Here is a 16,118-nt window from a genome sequence, read left to right as displayed (position 1 = left end):
TTTAGGAGTTGAAGTAGAGGTACTGAATCTGAACTGTTCAACCTTAAAAACATCAGCCACTGTATTCAACATGTTAGGATATGTGGAAACATGACAGTTATAGCATTTTAAGTAGCTTAGAAGTGCTATAAAAAGTGAGCAGATGGATGTCAAAGAGTACTACAGTATTACTAATTGATATATATACACAGAATAACCTGAATGTAACATGAATAACTCTAACGTGCTTTAAAATATCCCAGTGTGCTTAACTTCACTCTTCCAGGAAGAAGACAGTGTGTAGAAAAAATAGACAGACCAGGTGTTTCATAGTTTCATAATGCTTAGGGTCATAAGGGACCTAAACAGTTCATCAGGTCTGACTCCCTGGCCCAGGCCAGAGAGGGGACTAATACCCCCTCTCTCTGATTGGTCCATTTGCAATCCAGGGGCAGAGCCTCCAGAGAGGATAAAAAGGCAGAGTGCCTGGCACATGGGTGGCTGCAATGAGGGATGAAGAAGAAGGCTAAGAAGAGCTTTAACATTTAATGAGACTAACCTCTGTTTTGACTACCTGATCCCTCACCTGTGTATAGAGTATTCATATAGATATATACCATATATTGCCTATAGTGCTTGTATTATGTCTATATATATGTTAATGTATCTTGTATAGCTTATTAAATTTGTATATAGTTAAGTTTATCGTGTTGTCCTGGCCTTGCTCTGGAGAGAAGGGAAACTGTGCACAGCAGGCAGTTTCACTTCCCGCAGCACACCAGCACCCACTACCATCCCTTTGTTTGAAGAGGGGGTACTTATTCAAGTACCATCTGGACTACACAGGTAATTTATTAATGGAGAATGCAAACAGTACCAGGACTGGCATCTATGACAAGCAAAAGAGAATGTCTCAAAGACTCAGCTGAAGTGGTCCAAGATACCAACTACATTTTAAATGCACAGCAAACATAGAGCTGTGCTTCGCCGCCAATTCACGGGTGGCCCTAAAGTTGTCTAGTCAGACCAGGAGGACACTGGGGAAGTTTCAGCCTGAGACTGAAACTCAGCCCAGTCCCAAGTTTAGGGCAAGGGCCAGGAGTGGGGGATAGAAGAGCTGGTGTTACTACAACCAGTCTGACAATATTTCTGGACCATTCAGAGACCTGAGGGAAGGAACCAAGGTCACCAAAGTCTGTCATTTGGAGATCTGAGTGTTAGTTTCAGTCATAGACCGAGGGGTACAGAAGCCTATTTGACTCCCTGTCTTTAATCTTTAACTTCCTGTCTTTAAATCATCGACCAAAGTGGGGTTGCAAATAATTGCAACCTTTCTGGAAACTTTTCACAGATTAAACCATTAATGGAGAGGGGGGAATTACAGGTGGATAATCACCAGCCCTAACCTAGTAACCCATCCTGGGCCCTTTTTAACCTTTTGTAGGTGTTTGCAACCCATGGACCAAAACATTTGGAGCATTACCCTGACATACCCCCACCCCGACCCCATCAAATCATATTTGTGGTTGTTTGCCGGTGTTTTTCACTGCCCACTGTAAGCATTTCCAAAGAACTCTTCCCTCAAGGCTTGCAAGGGATTAGGATCCTGAAACAAACAACCCTTCCTCTGACCCCTACAAACCGCATACACAAAGTTAGTATTGGGCAAAACTTTTCTTTTTCTTTGAAAATGCAAAAAAGTTTCCTGAAGCTCATGGCACTACAGCTGGCATGATAACAGAACTAGTGGCTTACATTTTTTTCTCTTCTGTATGCAGCCACAAGCATTTCCCTCCCCCTTCCCCTGACACCATCATAACATTGCCCAGAGCAGAAATGATCAAGCATCAGATAATATGTTACAAATGCACTCTAGAGCAAAAACACTTTTAAAATCCCACATAACCCAAGACTGTACCCCATGATCCCCACCCACTCCCCTCCTCCCCTCCCCCAATGAATGCAACTGATTCATTTAACAAGCGAAAGTTCTAATAGCATCAAGATTTGTAAATAAACCAGCAAACTAATAAACAGTGATTTCATGCATGGCAGTACCTGAACATCCACTGCAGATACTGCCAACCAGCATTGTAAACAGATCTGGCAAAGTTGTAATCCCTGCTTTCAGATAGGCACATGGAGGATGAGGGAGAGAAAGCAGCAAATAGTAACAAAGTTTCAGTGTCAGAGATACATGGGTATCAACTGGTCTGTTACTGTCAGTTACCATTTTTCTAATATTCTTTCACTTATCACTAAAGAGGGAACCTACCAGATCACCACGGTTCTAACAACATAAGTCAACTATTTTTTTTCACTTCCTCAGTACAAAGCATTTAAGAAAAGCTTTGATTTATTAAAACCAAGAGACAATAAGAAAAAAATATTATTAGATGTGTATATTATGGACACCTGCAAGCCATAAAAAATATTTGGAAAGGAATAACTTATGCTCTGAAAAACTAAGTTTAAATGCAGTGAGTAAAAGGTTTGGCAAATGTAATTTACCTTGGAAATGGGAAAGCTCTGCATACTACTGCCAGGGAAAGAAACAATTACCTAGAACTAGCCAAGCAACTGTAATTCTTAATTACATTGTGGAATTTTTTCATGTTGTTCTGCTTAGGCCTATTAGAGCTCATTTAGCTGTAGTTTCAACTTCCATTTCTTTTGCAGATTTAGTTTGTACCCATTAATTTCACCTGTCAGGAAAGGAATGCAACCATTAACACTGCCAAGATCCCAGTACAGGACTACTAGTAAACTTGGGATGTAGCTTTGTAATTGTTATAAAAGCTTTGACAGAGTAGTCTACTGAGACAAGGAAAATTATTAGTTCTAAGCATCTTTATTGAAACAGTCTGTTTAATTACATATGGAATGAGCAACAGCAGGCCAAACATTTTCAAAACAGGTTAACTTTTAAAAATAATTACAGAACAATTGTTATCTCTTAAACCAAAAGAAACTTCTGTCCCCTGGCAAGTTACTTTTTTTCTACATAAACTTAGAAAATAAAAGAGAGGCTGAAAACATAAACTACACATCACACTGATTTGACTTAACTAGGCTACATTTTAGATGAATATGGTAATATTAAAATTGCATTATAAGAACAACTTTAACACAGAAAAACATGACAGAGACCTGGGAAAAGGGTTCTTCATTGTCCTGTATCTTTAGTTATCATCTACCTCAGTACAAAGTGGATGTAAAATGCTACTAAATCAGAATAGAGATGCCAAAAAAGTGAAAGACAGATGAATTGTAAGATGAATACTTCTGTGTTTAAATTCACATAAAATATTCTAGCAAATATCGAACTGAAGTTAAAAAATACCATTTAATATCAACCTCAGCTTAAAACATTAATAGCAATACAGCATTACACTGCTTATGTCATATTAACTGCTGTTATCTCAGCCTACCATCTTGACATAATGTTCTAAAATGGAAAATGTATTTTTAAGAGGTTAATTTTTAGAGTAGGTGTTTGTTATGAATGAGGATATTTAGATGCCTCAGTGCCTTAGGGAATCTGGACCAAAGTCAATATAAGTACGGTTACAAACATTATTCATGTTTTAATTAGATATGGTTGAAAGCTCTCCACTATGATGTTGGCTTTAATTTTGAACTGATATTCTGAAAGGGAGAGTAAGCAGAAATCTAGAAGAATACTATTGACCTCTAAGTCAGTCTGCATACAATCTTTTGCATAATATCTACAGTCTACTTGGTTTATCTTGTTGGATCTTCAATTTATACATACGGACTTTCAGGAGAGAAGCAATAGATTCTTTCTAGCTTAAAACAAGAGAGTTTTCAAGCATCCATGAATTAAAATATTCTTATGTAAGCTTTTTTTAAATTATATTTTCTAGAGGACAACATTGAATTGTGTAATGTCTGTAAAATATTATTTTCTGCCTTGTAATTGTGAATGCAGTTCTAACTTAAGTAAATTTTTGGTAAATGTAAGAATAGAATTATTTTCAGCTAGGAACGTTATCCTCTCTAGACAATGATGGCTTCCTTATTGGAGCTAAGGTGAGCATTCTGATATTATTTCAGTGTCTACCTTCTAGATATTTTAGATGTTCATTTAATAGGTTTTTAATAATTTGATTTTTATCTTCTCCCTTGGCAATCAAGTGGACATAGTTTTCATCCTGTGTTGATGCAGAATTTGGGCTGTCCATATTCCTCCATCCCCCAAAGAACTGCCATGCTGATGCAGCCAAAATATGTAATACTATAAAGGACTGATCCAGCATACACCGCAAGGAATTGAGAGATTCCAGTTGATTTCAATGGGTGTTGTATCACTGTTACCCCTCAAATAACAGTGTCCTGTCCAGTAACATTTTTAGATTTTCATAGTCAACAAACACTTCATGTGGTTTTGTAACTGTAATGGATATGTCTCTTTGTAAATTCACATTAAGTATTCTAGTGAATAACTGAACTGAAAGTAAGAAATACACTTTAATAGCATTTTCAACTTTAAATATTAATGGCCGTGCACCATTATGTTGCTTATATCATATTAGCTGCTGTTACTTCAACCTATCATCTTGACAATATATGCTAAAAATGACCACTGAGTTTTTAAGAAAAGAGGCTTTTCCCACTAGAGATCTGCTAGGAATTATTGGTAAATAATTCATAAAATATAGATCATCTGGAACTCATCAGAAATGCTTCATTAGCCAAAAGAGTTTATACCCCACATATCATTTGTAACTCATATTCTAATATTCAGATTGTTATAAGAGCTAGTTTTGGATCCCTATGGAGGAAGCAAGAATTAAATAGCTGCTATGAAGCATGAAGAGGAAAGTACTGTATATATTCATATTTCAGCTACAATATCTAACAGTTAAGTTGAAAATAAATAAAGCTTAGAGTGAAGCCAGGAGTTAAACATCCAACCTATTCCCTGTGCTAGTTTTGCCTCCTTTTACCAAAACTATTATCCTTTCTTATCCAGCTCTCTTTCCTATCTCTTTGGCTTCTCACTGTTTCATCCATTCTCTTTGGCTAGGTTCCAATACACCAGGCATTCTCAGTTTCCCCTGCCCTACATCCAGTTGCAGTCTCCTTGCCCAGCCAGTCACTCCCACCCTCCCATTCCAATTCCTTGTCTCTACTCCTTTTGCCAAAAGAGTAATAGATTTCCCCTCCTACTTCCATATTAACTCCCTCACTATTCTCCCACTGCCTCCCAGTTCTTGATGTCTGCCGAATTCTAAGTTCATATGCAGAAACAGCAGTTGCTACTGAATTGGCAATATTAGCCAGGAAAAGCCTCACTAATATCTAAATTATTTCCTAATCTAAGCATAGGGTAACTGAATAACATTAACAAACTACTGAGTAATTCTGCCCTTTTAAAAATAGCAGCCATTATATAACCTAATTTTGTTCATCAATAGCTATCTATAGCTATGCCTGCATATAGATAAAGCGAGCTACAAAAATACACTATAATTAGATGCAAGCACAAATCTTTTTTTCTCAAAGTGGATGAACAATCTTTGCCCTCCCAGAAGAGTGAGTATTTCTAATGGATAAATTAAGCAAAGATAGACAGGAAATTATCTGCTTATGGTGTGCAGCTGTTCCATGTAAGTTTCCAGATGAATAAAGCTTGGGTAAGTGAGATTTTTGTAGACTCAGTGTGATCTGTGAGGTGACAAGGAGCAATATATATATCTTTAATATGGAACAACAGATGAAATCCCTATGAGCCATCAAAAGCCATCATTGAGGATAATGTGTTATTGTTAATGATCCTATGGTTTACCATATGCCCAGACTGTAAAGTTAGCTAATGTTCTAATTTTTTCTAACTTTGATTCTTTCATAAAACAAGTTGATAGGAATGCAATTGCATTAACATTGAAGACAGCAAAGGAATTCTCTGAAGAGTATCAAGAAGAAACTGCAACATTTTTCTCCCAGGCTATTAGTATTCTGATTACAATTCATTCATTAGTATTTACAGTATTTACACCCTGACAATATTTGTTTGTGTAATTTCTGAACTCTATTATTAATATGACCTGTATGAATATGAAACAGGGTAACATTAAAGATTGCTCATTTCTAGAAACAACAGGACACCGAATTAACAAAATGATGAACACGAGATAATTTATTCAATTAAAATTTCACAAGTAGTAAAGAAAGCGAAAACATAAAAATATGCTGAATTCAAGAAATGCGAAAGAGAAATACCAGTGAATAATGATGAAGATCCTCCTCCTGGTTATTTCTGATTAGTGATAAATGTCATACCAGCTTTAGTTCTAGGGAAGAATAACTTCAGAGAAAAGGCTTCAAGCCAAAATCTGATCTAATTTCAACTGGTATAAAGTTAGTATAATTCCAATGATTAAATGGCATTACCCTCAGGTTTAACTGAGATCAGAATCAAGCCTTCAGGATACAAAGAGCATATAGTATTTTGGAAGAAGCCCTTATTATTTTCACTTTTTATTTTGTTTTGTTCTTGCACTCTCAGATCAAGTTTTTTTTATTTCTTATTTTAATGTGAAAAAGAAGCACATCCACTCACACACACACGTGTGTACATGTATGTGCATGTGTACAATTCAGTTGAAAACACTCCAAAAAAAGAAGCTCCCCATTTCTCTAAACTGACGTTTTTCATTATTACAATTTTAGTGAGATGCCTGGAAAGTTCTTGTCAATTTGAATTTCTGCTGGAGAGCAGAAAGAGTCTATTTTGTTTCCTCTGAACTGGTTTTTTCTCTGGATATCCAGAAAAAAATAAACTTTTCATCTTGGTTCAGGATGAAAAAAACTAAAAAATGTGAAAGTATTCATGGAAAAGAATATATATTTCCAATTAACTTTAATATATACAGAAATATGACCCTGTGACAGGCATTCTAAATCTGCTGGACCTATCCTTAGTCTCTAAGGACAAATCCATAGTTTGACATCAGCATATGCCAGCCAGGAAAGACCCAAGCACTCAAAACCTAGATTTACACCAAATGGTTCTGGTTGCCCTCAAGGGCTGCTCTCAGGTATGCCAGAGACCATTTCAAGGATGTCGGTAGAGAGACCCCCTTAACTTCCAGGTCTGAAGCCTGCCTGTAGGAGTGCTCATCCAGGGTGTGTCAGGTACTGTCTCATTTTGGACATTCTACTGCTACAGTGTAGACATGGCCAAGCTACTTTCATAGGCTGGATATCAGGCTTGCACTGGTTTGTGTCCCAAACCAAACGGACAGTTTTTCTAACTTTTTCTAACAGCTGTCCCAGGCCAGAGATCACCAAGACATGCCCTGTGGATTCCCTGGATCTTTTTTCTAGTCACCCCTTCTATGCCTGGAGAGTCTTTCAAGGGTTGCATCAGATTTAGGGCAGTTCTGTCCAACTATAAGTACTAAAGCCAAACCAATTACTAGTTTCCAGTTCATATCTGGACTAAACTACAGATTCTTTTTTTTCCCACTTCTATTGTGTTTACAACATGCTGCACCATTGTGTAATATCAATGTATGGAACACTGAGAGCTATACACTGAAAAAACTTGAGTAACCCTGGCTGAGGGGCTACCCACAAAACAATGACCCAGATGCATCACAAGCAGGACCAAGGAGGTGATCCTCCCCCTCTATACAACACTGGTCAGGCCACAGTTAGAGTACTGCATCCAGTTCTGGGAACCGCACTTTAGGATACATGTGGCCAGCATCGAGAGGGTCCAGAGGAGGGCTACTCGCATGATCCAGAGACAGCAGGGCAGACTCTGTGGGGAGAGGCTATGGGACCTGAACCTGTTAAGCCTTCACAAGAGAAGGCTGAGGGGACCTGGTGGCTGTCTACAAACTCACCAGGGGGAGCCAGTGGGGAATAGGAGAGACCTTGTTCACCCGAGCACCTCTCAGAGTAACAAGGAATAATGGCCGTAGGTTGTTTGAGAGTAGATTCAGGCTGGACATTAGAAGACACTATTTCACAGTTAGGGCGGCTAGGATCTGGAACCAACTTTCAAGGGAAGTGGTGCTGGCTCCTACCTTGGCAGTCTTTAAGAAGAGGCCTGACAATTACCTAGCTGGGGTCATAGGAGCCCAGTATTCTCTCTTGCCCAGGGCAGGGTCCCAGACTTGACGATCTACTTAGGAACCTTCCGACCCTACATCTATGAATCTATGAACCCAACTCAGGATACCTGGATGTGCCCACAGCCTGGAAACCCCCCACCCACCTGAAGTGAGGGAGGTTCCTCTCACAGGAAGACACCTAGTGTTCCCAGACCTTTGATTAGACACCACACAATTTACAACTATGCACACTTCATTTACAAGAATTAAAAAAAGGAAACTAATTGATACACACTGGATAAACTGTCAGAAACTTATTCTAACCCTCAGTTTAGAATGTTTTACACAATGATGGCCTTCAATGATATGTGCACAGGAAGGTAGAGCTGTTTCTGTGGCCCTCCTACAGGAAGCGTGGGCAGGTCCTTGTTGGGAGGGTCTCATGAGGCACTCCTCAAGGGTTACTGTGCCATAGGCAGGTGCTCCCTCACCAAAATTCCTATAAAATAGCTTACCCTGCCTAGACCCTCATCCCCTAACACATAGGGAGCAGGGTCTGGGCTGAAGACTCTGGCAATCTTCCCTGCCAAAACTTGCACACACCCATTTGTCAGGCAGTCAAAATCTGTCTCCTCCCTAGGGTCTTAACTCTTTCTCACAGGGGGCCTGCCCTATGTGAAGAGGGCTAATGTCCCTGAGCTCTGCCTCCCAGCAAGAGCTCACAGCGAACTAGATGAATCTCTCTCCAGTCCTGGCCTCCCCCTAGTGCACCTCACACCACAGAGGGCTTGGAAAAGAGTCCTCCTCACTGGGGGGGTCTCCAGAAGGGCTGGGAGCAACTGGGCAGGACTCCCAGGGGGAAAGGAGCAAGTAAGGTGCTGTAGCTGGGCTTCCTAACCCTCCAGCCTGCAGTATAACCCACGCTTTCCTCAGGCTCTGGCAGCTCTGGGGACAGGATGCCATGTTGAAACTCTCCCTCAGTCTCCTGCCAATGGTGTTCATTCCTCCCACTCTCCTGGGAGACCAGCCTCTCTCTATATATCAGCCCTCTCAGCCAATCCCTGACTGAGAGTTTTCCCGGCCTTCTCCAGTTGCTCTCCGTTTCTCAAGATGGCTCCCTCTGGAGCGGGCTTCATCTGCCCATGTCACATCATCTTCAGGGAACCATTTTTCCTTTTTCCAAAATGGCTTCTTGCTTTGCCTGTGTCACATGATCTCTGAGGAGCCAAAGTGATTTTATTGTTTGTTACACTTGAATTTGTTTGATACCACTTCAACTGCCATAGAATACAAGGCAGAATCCTTCTGTACTATCATGAGTAACCCTATCCTACCCAATGCCTTCTTATACTTGATGTGTTACTTCAAGTAATAAAACTTTTCTCCAATGCCTGATGAAGTGTGTCTGTACCTGAAAGCTTGCAATTAAAGATGGGTTTTTTTGCAAAAATCTTGTGGGTCTAATAAAAGATATCATCTGTACTACAAGTCCTGATTGCCTCATGTAATATATAGATTGTAAGGCTGGAAGTCAGGCAGTCAGTTTCTGAGGGCATATTTGGTCTGAATCCTCAGCCAGTTTGACCTGGCCCCTCCTCTTTCCATTCATTATATAGACATATGCAGGCATAAACAACATTCAGAGATGTTGATATAACAAAATATATTTCAGTAGAACCCAAATATTTGGTATCAGCCCACTGAACATGCAGCAGGTTGCCAAATTAAAGAGAAGCCTTTCAGCCATTCACTACAGCTTTTAATTCTAAGGCTGGTACAGGCATTCAAAAAGCCTGAGGTAGACTTGAACTAACTTGCATGGGTTTCTCTAAGCAGACTTGATTAGTTTGGGAGCAAACAGAACACAAGTTCGCCCTTTTATTAGGTGGGGGGGAGTGGGCGGACACAAAGACTGCCTGCACTGGATAAGGCCAGCACACTAGGGGGTGCTCCTGCACACCGCTCAATGTGCTGGAAGCTGGTAAGTGCAGCCAAATGCAGCTGAGCTCCAGAGTGGGCCACCATGGCATGCCTCCCCTCACCCCATTGTTGTCAGCCGAGCTACATGGCAAGCCATAGTGCTTGCAAGACCTTTCTGTTCTAGGCTTCTCCTGGTAAGGGGTTGAGGGCATATGCATGCCAGACAATCAATGTGGCCCAGCTGCGCTGTAAAAGGAAAGATCAGGCTGCTTGGAGTGCTAGCAAACTGCAGGCAACAGCAGTAGGCATATAATATGATTCCTCCAATCATGATTCCTACAACTGTGCTAGGCTCCTGCTGAGCTACAGTACCTCAGAAGTCTTGTGTTGCTGTCTGCTGCAGCTATTGGTATCCACTGCTAGTTCATGAACCCTCATCTTCACACGGTGGTAAAGTCTCTAACCCTGCAAAGTATTTGGGTTCATTTGTATGTGTGCGTGTGTGTTCATGCATGTGTGTGTGTGTGTGTGTGTGTGTGCTGGTGTCCATAGTATTATTAATAACACACACCAAGGTAAGAAATAAGTATGCAGTTCGTTAACTGAAGTTTCACAGGCTACATTTCATGTAAGTAATCTGGCCCATTTACCTTATTGATTGGTTTGTCAATCCATTTTTAGGTATAAATCAGGTTTGGTAAGCAAAATATTTTTGTTAGGTGTATATTTCAATCATGTGAGATGGCATATTTTGTTAGGTGTATATATCAACATGGGACTCTTTAGCCTGGAAAAGCATAGGCTCAGGGGTGATCTCATGACCACCTTTAAGTTTATCAGGGGTGACCACCAGGATCTCGGGGAACGTTTGTTCACCAGAGCGCTCCAAGGGATGACGAGGTCGAACGGTCACAAACTCCTGCAAGACCGTTTCAGGCTGGACATAAGGAAGAATTTCTTTACTGTCCGAGCCCCCAAGGTCTGGAACAGTCTGCCAGCGGAGGTGGTTCAAGCACCTACATTGAACACCTTCAAGAGTAAATTGGATGCTTATCTTGCTGGGATCCTATGACCCCAGCTGACTTCCTGCCCTTTGGGCAGGGGGGCTGGACTCGATGATCTCCCGAGGTCCCTTCCAGCCCTGATGTCTATGAAATCTATGAAATCAATTGTGTGAGATGGTAGACTGATTCATCAGGAAAAAAATTCAGTCAGAAAAGTCTTTGTCTTAAGGGCTATTACTTATAATAAAAAAGTAAAAGAAGGTAATTAACCAAATCAGAAACTAAATAGGAAAATATCACTAGCTTAGGGTTGGTACCCAGTTGTATGATGGGTTTGGTACCCCATTCTGTATAGGTTCTCATAGGCTCTCTTCTATGTAGGTACCTTGTGAATTTAAATAGTCCTTTTCTTGAAATCTGTACAACAGGAAGAAAGTTAAACTTAACCTCTAGATTACTATAAATAAGGGAAGCAGAAATCAACTTGGGATGGCTGGCTGGGATGATCCTGCCATAAGCAGGATCTGGACTAAATGACTTAATTAGATCCTTGTATTATTTAGCCTTGCTTTCCTATGATCCTAATGCCTTGCTCACAAGATTCCTTCAAGTCCTGTTCCCTTTTGTGACCTGCCTCAACCTCTGAGACCCACTCCTGAGGTGATCTCTCACCTTCAGGGTTGATATTCTTCCCAAAATACCTCACTACCATCTGTGCTTGTCCACTGAGAACCAGCTGAGATGGACCAGAGACCAACTCCTTAGCCTGTGGCGTCTCACCCTTACCCATCTCACCCAGGTCTTGCCAGCTCTTAGCAGAGGGGATTTTGCCAGTCAGAAGAATCACAGCCTTGTCCAGTCATGAACTCAGAAAAGATAGGTTCCCCCCTTCCTTAGAAGAGGTTTGCTCATATAATCAAATGCTCTGAAATTACAGTTATCACTGACAATAAGTGGATCATAAAAGATGATACAAAGATTTATTATTAAAACAAGACCAAGCATAAGAATTTAGTAACCATATGTTGAGATACAGATGGAGATATATAAGAATAAACAAACAAAAGAAAATATCAGAGCAATAACCTGTTCTTAAATCCAAGATTGTAGTTTCCACCCAGCTCAACAGCTTGGAAAGCAGGTTCTGTCTCTGACTCCTCTGCCAGGGTCTCCTCAATTTCTCCTTCCAGCCTGCTTTACTTAACCTCCTTTACCCAAGCCTTTACCTATCTCTAAAACTGTTGCTTCAGATAGATGACTAGAAACTACCCATGCCATATACATAAAACATCCTCAAGAAACCATGCCGTCCCTCAGGTCTGTAATAACACCTGTCTCTAAAACTGTTGCTCCAACAGATGTTTCCCAGTTTGCTCTTATTTTACAAAATCTGAGGGAAGTTAATGGACTGCTTTTATGTAATTCCTTCTTATATCTGACATATATTAAGACAGATACATTCACCAACAGATCAGCCATACCATTACTATAGCTTCTTTCTGTAAAATGACTATTTCATTTTAGAAGCCTCGTTATATATATAATATATACATATGTAAGAACATATCACAGATCAAACATCACCACATATTATTAGATTTTCTTGCTTGGGTCAATAAACTTAATTGCTACTCCTTCTGATGCTATGCTTCTTCAATCTCACAATAAAGTTTTGTTTATTTGCATATTGCAGGCAACAGATATTGCTAAGATTGATCCTTAACAAGACAGGAAAAATGATTTTTTACTAATGTTGTAGATCAGCTCTTTAAAAAGAAAAAATGCACCACATCTGACAATAAGCATTTAATCATTATCTAATTCCTATATATTCAGTGAAAGAAAAGGAACAAGATCATCTGCAATCATATAATGTTACAAATTTGATTCATGTTTACTTGCTCTTTATATCACTGGGGGGGGTTATAATTTAAAAGGTTCAAGTGATGTCTGTCCCTTTAAAATGCTGGGGCTAGTATCAGTGTTCAATTTCATATTCAGTACTTTCAAACATGTACTCTGTTATGACTCAGAGATGATTCATAGTTTTATCTTATTTTTCAATTCTTAATCAGATAACACACAACTCTGTATGTCAGGTCTTTTCAATTTATGGCCAACACTCGCCACCATCTCCTCTTGTTTCAATACCATTCATCAGTGGATGGATGAGAATTAGCTACAGCATATCCTGGTGATTGCAGAACTGTTACTAGTCATTTCTGCAATCTCACTCCTTCCTCTATTACTGCAAATAACCTCTTCCTCTTAATTCAAAACTTTCTGTAATATACACTTTCCAGTGATGCTTGTTACAGTAAACCAGAGTAGAGCTTATATTGGTTTATTTTTGACAACAAAAATAAACCACCACTTGAAAACTGAGCATTCAAATAGCATATGTTTGCATTCTGTTGTGTGCATCTTAGTGAGATTGCTGGAGAGAAAGGCAAGAAGTGCAGGTTTTCCTTCTGCTGATCTATCTCTAAGCATATCATAATTTAAGATAAATAACTCTCTTGAATCCAGAACTTTTAGCTTCTCTTTATATGGCTCTACAATATAAGTTCAAAACCTGGGTGCTGGCTTCCAGCTCCCTTACGCTGGAGATATTTAATTTCCCTCTTTATTATTTTTCCCCTTAACTCCCACAGAATGCCAATGTGTAATATCTTTTACATTTGCCTTTACATACAAATGCCACCTTGAGAGTACTGCAGTACTCTCCTGAACATCTTTATTATAGATATGTCAATGAATTTAGACTTTTCCTCCCACAGTGATGCACAGCAAGCTCCTTCGGCACCAGGGACAGACAGGGAGGGAGTGTGTAGGGACAGACATGTTACCTGTCCCTGTTCTCCGTACTGGAGGGGTAATTCTTACTGCTGTGGCTGCTGCTGCCACTGCTGTAGCAGCGTGAGCTTGCACTACAGTCACCAAGTTCACTGCATGCCATCTGCAAAAGTACCAGTGTGCAGGCTTCCCGGAGCTACCCTCATACCCCATTCTCCCCACACACACCCCAGTACCCAAGACGATACTGGGCACAGGGCTATGTTTGCTGTAGCAAAGACCCTCTGCTAGGTGGGGGCGATTCCATTCCATTCATTCTACACGCTGATACGTCACTGGGTGAGGGGCTGTAATTGCCCAGCTCCTATAGTTGAGCAGTGTAGGGCTATTCCTGACATGGATTCTTGGAGTGAAGGAAGGCACCATAATGGCACCCCATCTAAATTGGGACCCAGGACTGCTACCCCACTTGCCCCACGCTCCCAGTTACACTACTGTTCCCAGAATTTTTATCCTTTCAAAATATCCAGTATACTTTACCTTCCTGTGGTCTGTTCTTGACTGAGTTTGGGATGGTATTGTATTAATAAGAAGGTTCTATGTTTAAAGATAGGCTTCATTAACAAGAAAATCCTCCTTCACACTTTAATCTCTGCTAGCTCCATATATACGTTGAAACAAAGTTTCGAATTTATTCACTATATGGTGCAGGACCTAGACATTTACAATGAATTCTCTCCAGCCTCTAGATAGCGTCAGCAAGTAAATGTATTCCCTCCTCTATGTCAGTGAAGCTATCCTTATCCCCATATTAAAAACCATTGCACCAGACCTTCTTGTAATCCTAAAATTTTCAAAGTATAAGTAAGTCACAGAAGCATGGTTGATTCTGGTGAACCTGTCCAGTGCTTATCAACATAAAAGTATGCCAAGAAGCCAGAGAGAGTTTACTATATGTTAGGATAAAATTATCTTTACTATCCATTGTAGAAAAATATGCTCACATGATATTGTAGGTTGATATTAAAGATGGTAAAAAAATTTAATGGAACAGCTTTCCTAAAGAGTGCAGTTTTATCAAAGTCAAAATGTTTCAGATGAATGTGTTGATCTAATTGAATCTTTCTCTAGGAATGAGTCAAAAGAAATATCTGATTTTCTTGTTTCATTTTGATAACATTAAAATTTTCATAGCAACAAGGTAAATGTGCTTCACTGTGACTTTATCAAGTCTAGACATTTATATGTTTATATGCTAAAAGATTAACACAAATGATCTGTTTAATTTTATTATCTAACACCTTTAATACCTCATTATATCATGTTTTAACATTAAAGAGAAAACTATTTTAATGTATAAATATTAAATATTTAAGCATTCTTTAAACAGTTGGATCATATCAAAAATAATATTTCAAATTAAAGTATGTGGAGTTTCTGATCTGAGGTAAATTTTAACATTTTGATAAATTTTATAGAAAACAGATTTTGAAGGGCTGGCATTTCCTGTGGAAAAAAAAATTTGATTTTTTGCCCACTTGTCATTGACAGTATGAGTGGTATAGATCAAAATATTTTAGTCGCATCCCTAATAAGCTAATGTTGTATTCATTAGGAAGTCATACTTAATCACTTGTGGATTCACTTCTCTTGCTTATCCCAAACTAAAGTTGATAAAGCTCTTATAACATCTTGTCACTGTCATTTCCTTTGTATATTCTACATCTGCATCATAGAGTTTTATCTTGTAATGCCAAAGGGACCATTAAGGGTATCTAATTTTAGCTCCTGTTTAGCTCTCATTCCATAGCATTTCACCAGTAATTTCTAAATGAAACTCAGAACTTGTGTAGATGCGCCCACTATAAGAGATATTAGTCCTGTCAAATGGCTCATGATTTACTCTACAGCTCATTGATCTGGGCCCCAGCAGAGTCAACAGCATTTCAAGACCACACAGCTCAGCACTGCTCAATACGTGTGTGTACTCAAGATATGAACACAAGGGGCCCATGTGTTAATTCACCCTCCACTTACGACTGGAATCAGGTGCCTTTGTCATGAGTCCTGAGATCCTGCAAAAATGTATATGCAGGTGAGGTGCAGAGCAACCTAGTCCAGCTTCTCCTCATGGAGGGCGGGGCCTCACATTAGTATAACAGGCTGAGAGAATAAGTGGCAGAGGGATTTTGCGTGAACTGCTTGAGATATTGTTTGGTGATATTTGACGGACATTTAAAACTGGTGAAGAAACAGGAATCAGTGAAACTGGGAAAGAAAGGTGCATCCAGGGCCAGCCCACAATTTTTTGGGGCCCCCTGATGTGAAGGAG

Source organism: Crocodylus porosus, unplaced genomic scaffold (genome assembly GCF_001723895.1).
Source record: "Crocodylus porosus isolate Cpor-Errol unplaced genomic scaffold, CroPor_comp1, whole genome shotgun sequence".
Taxonomy (NCBI): domain Eukaryota; kingdom Metazoa; phylum Chordata; order Crocodylia; family Crocodylidae; genus Crocodylus; species Crocodylus porosus.
Note: the sequence above shows the minus strand (reverse complement) of the source record.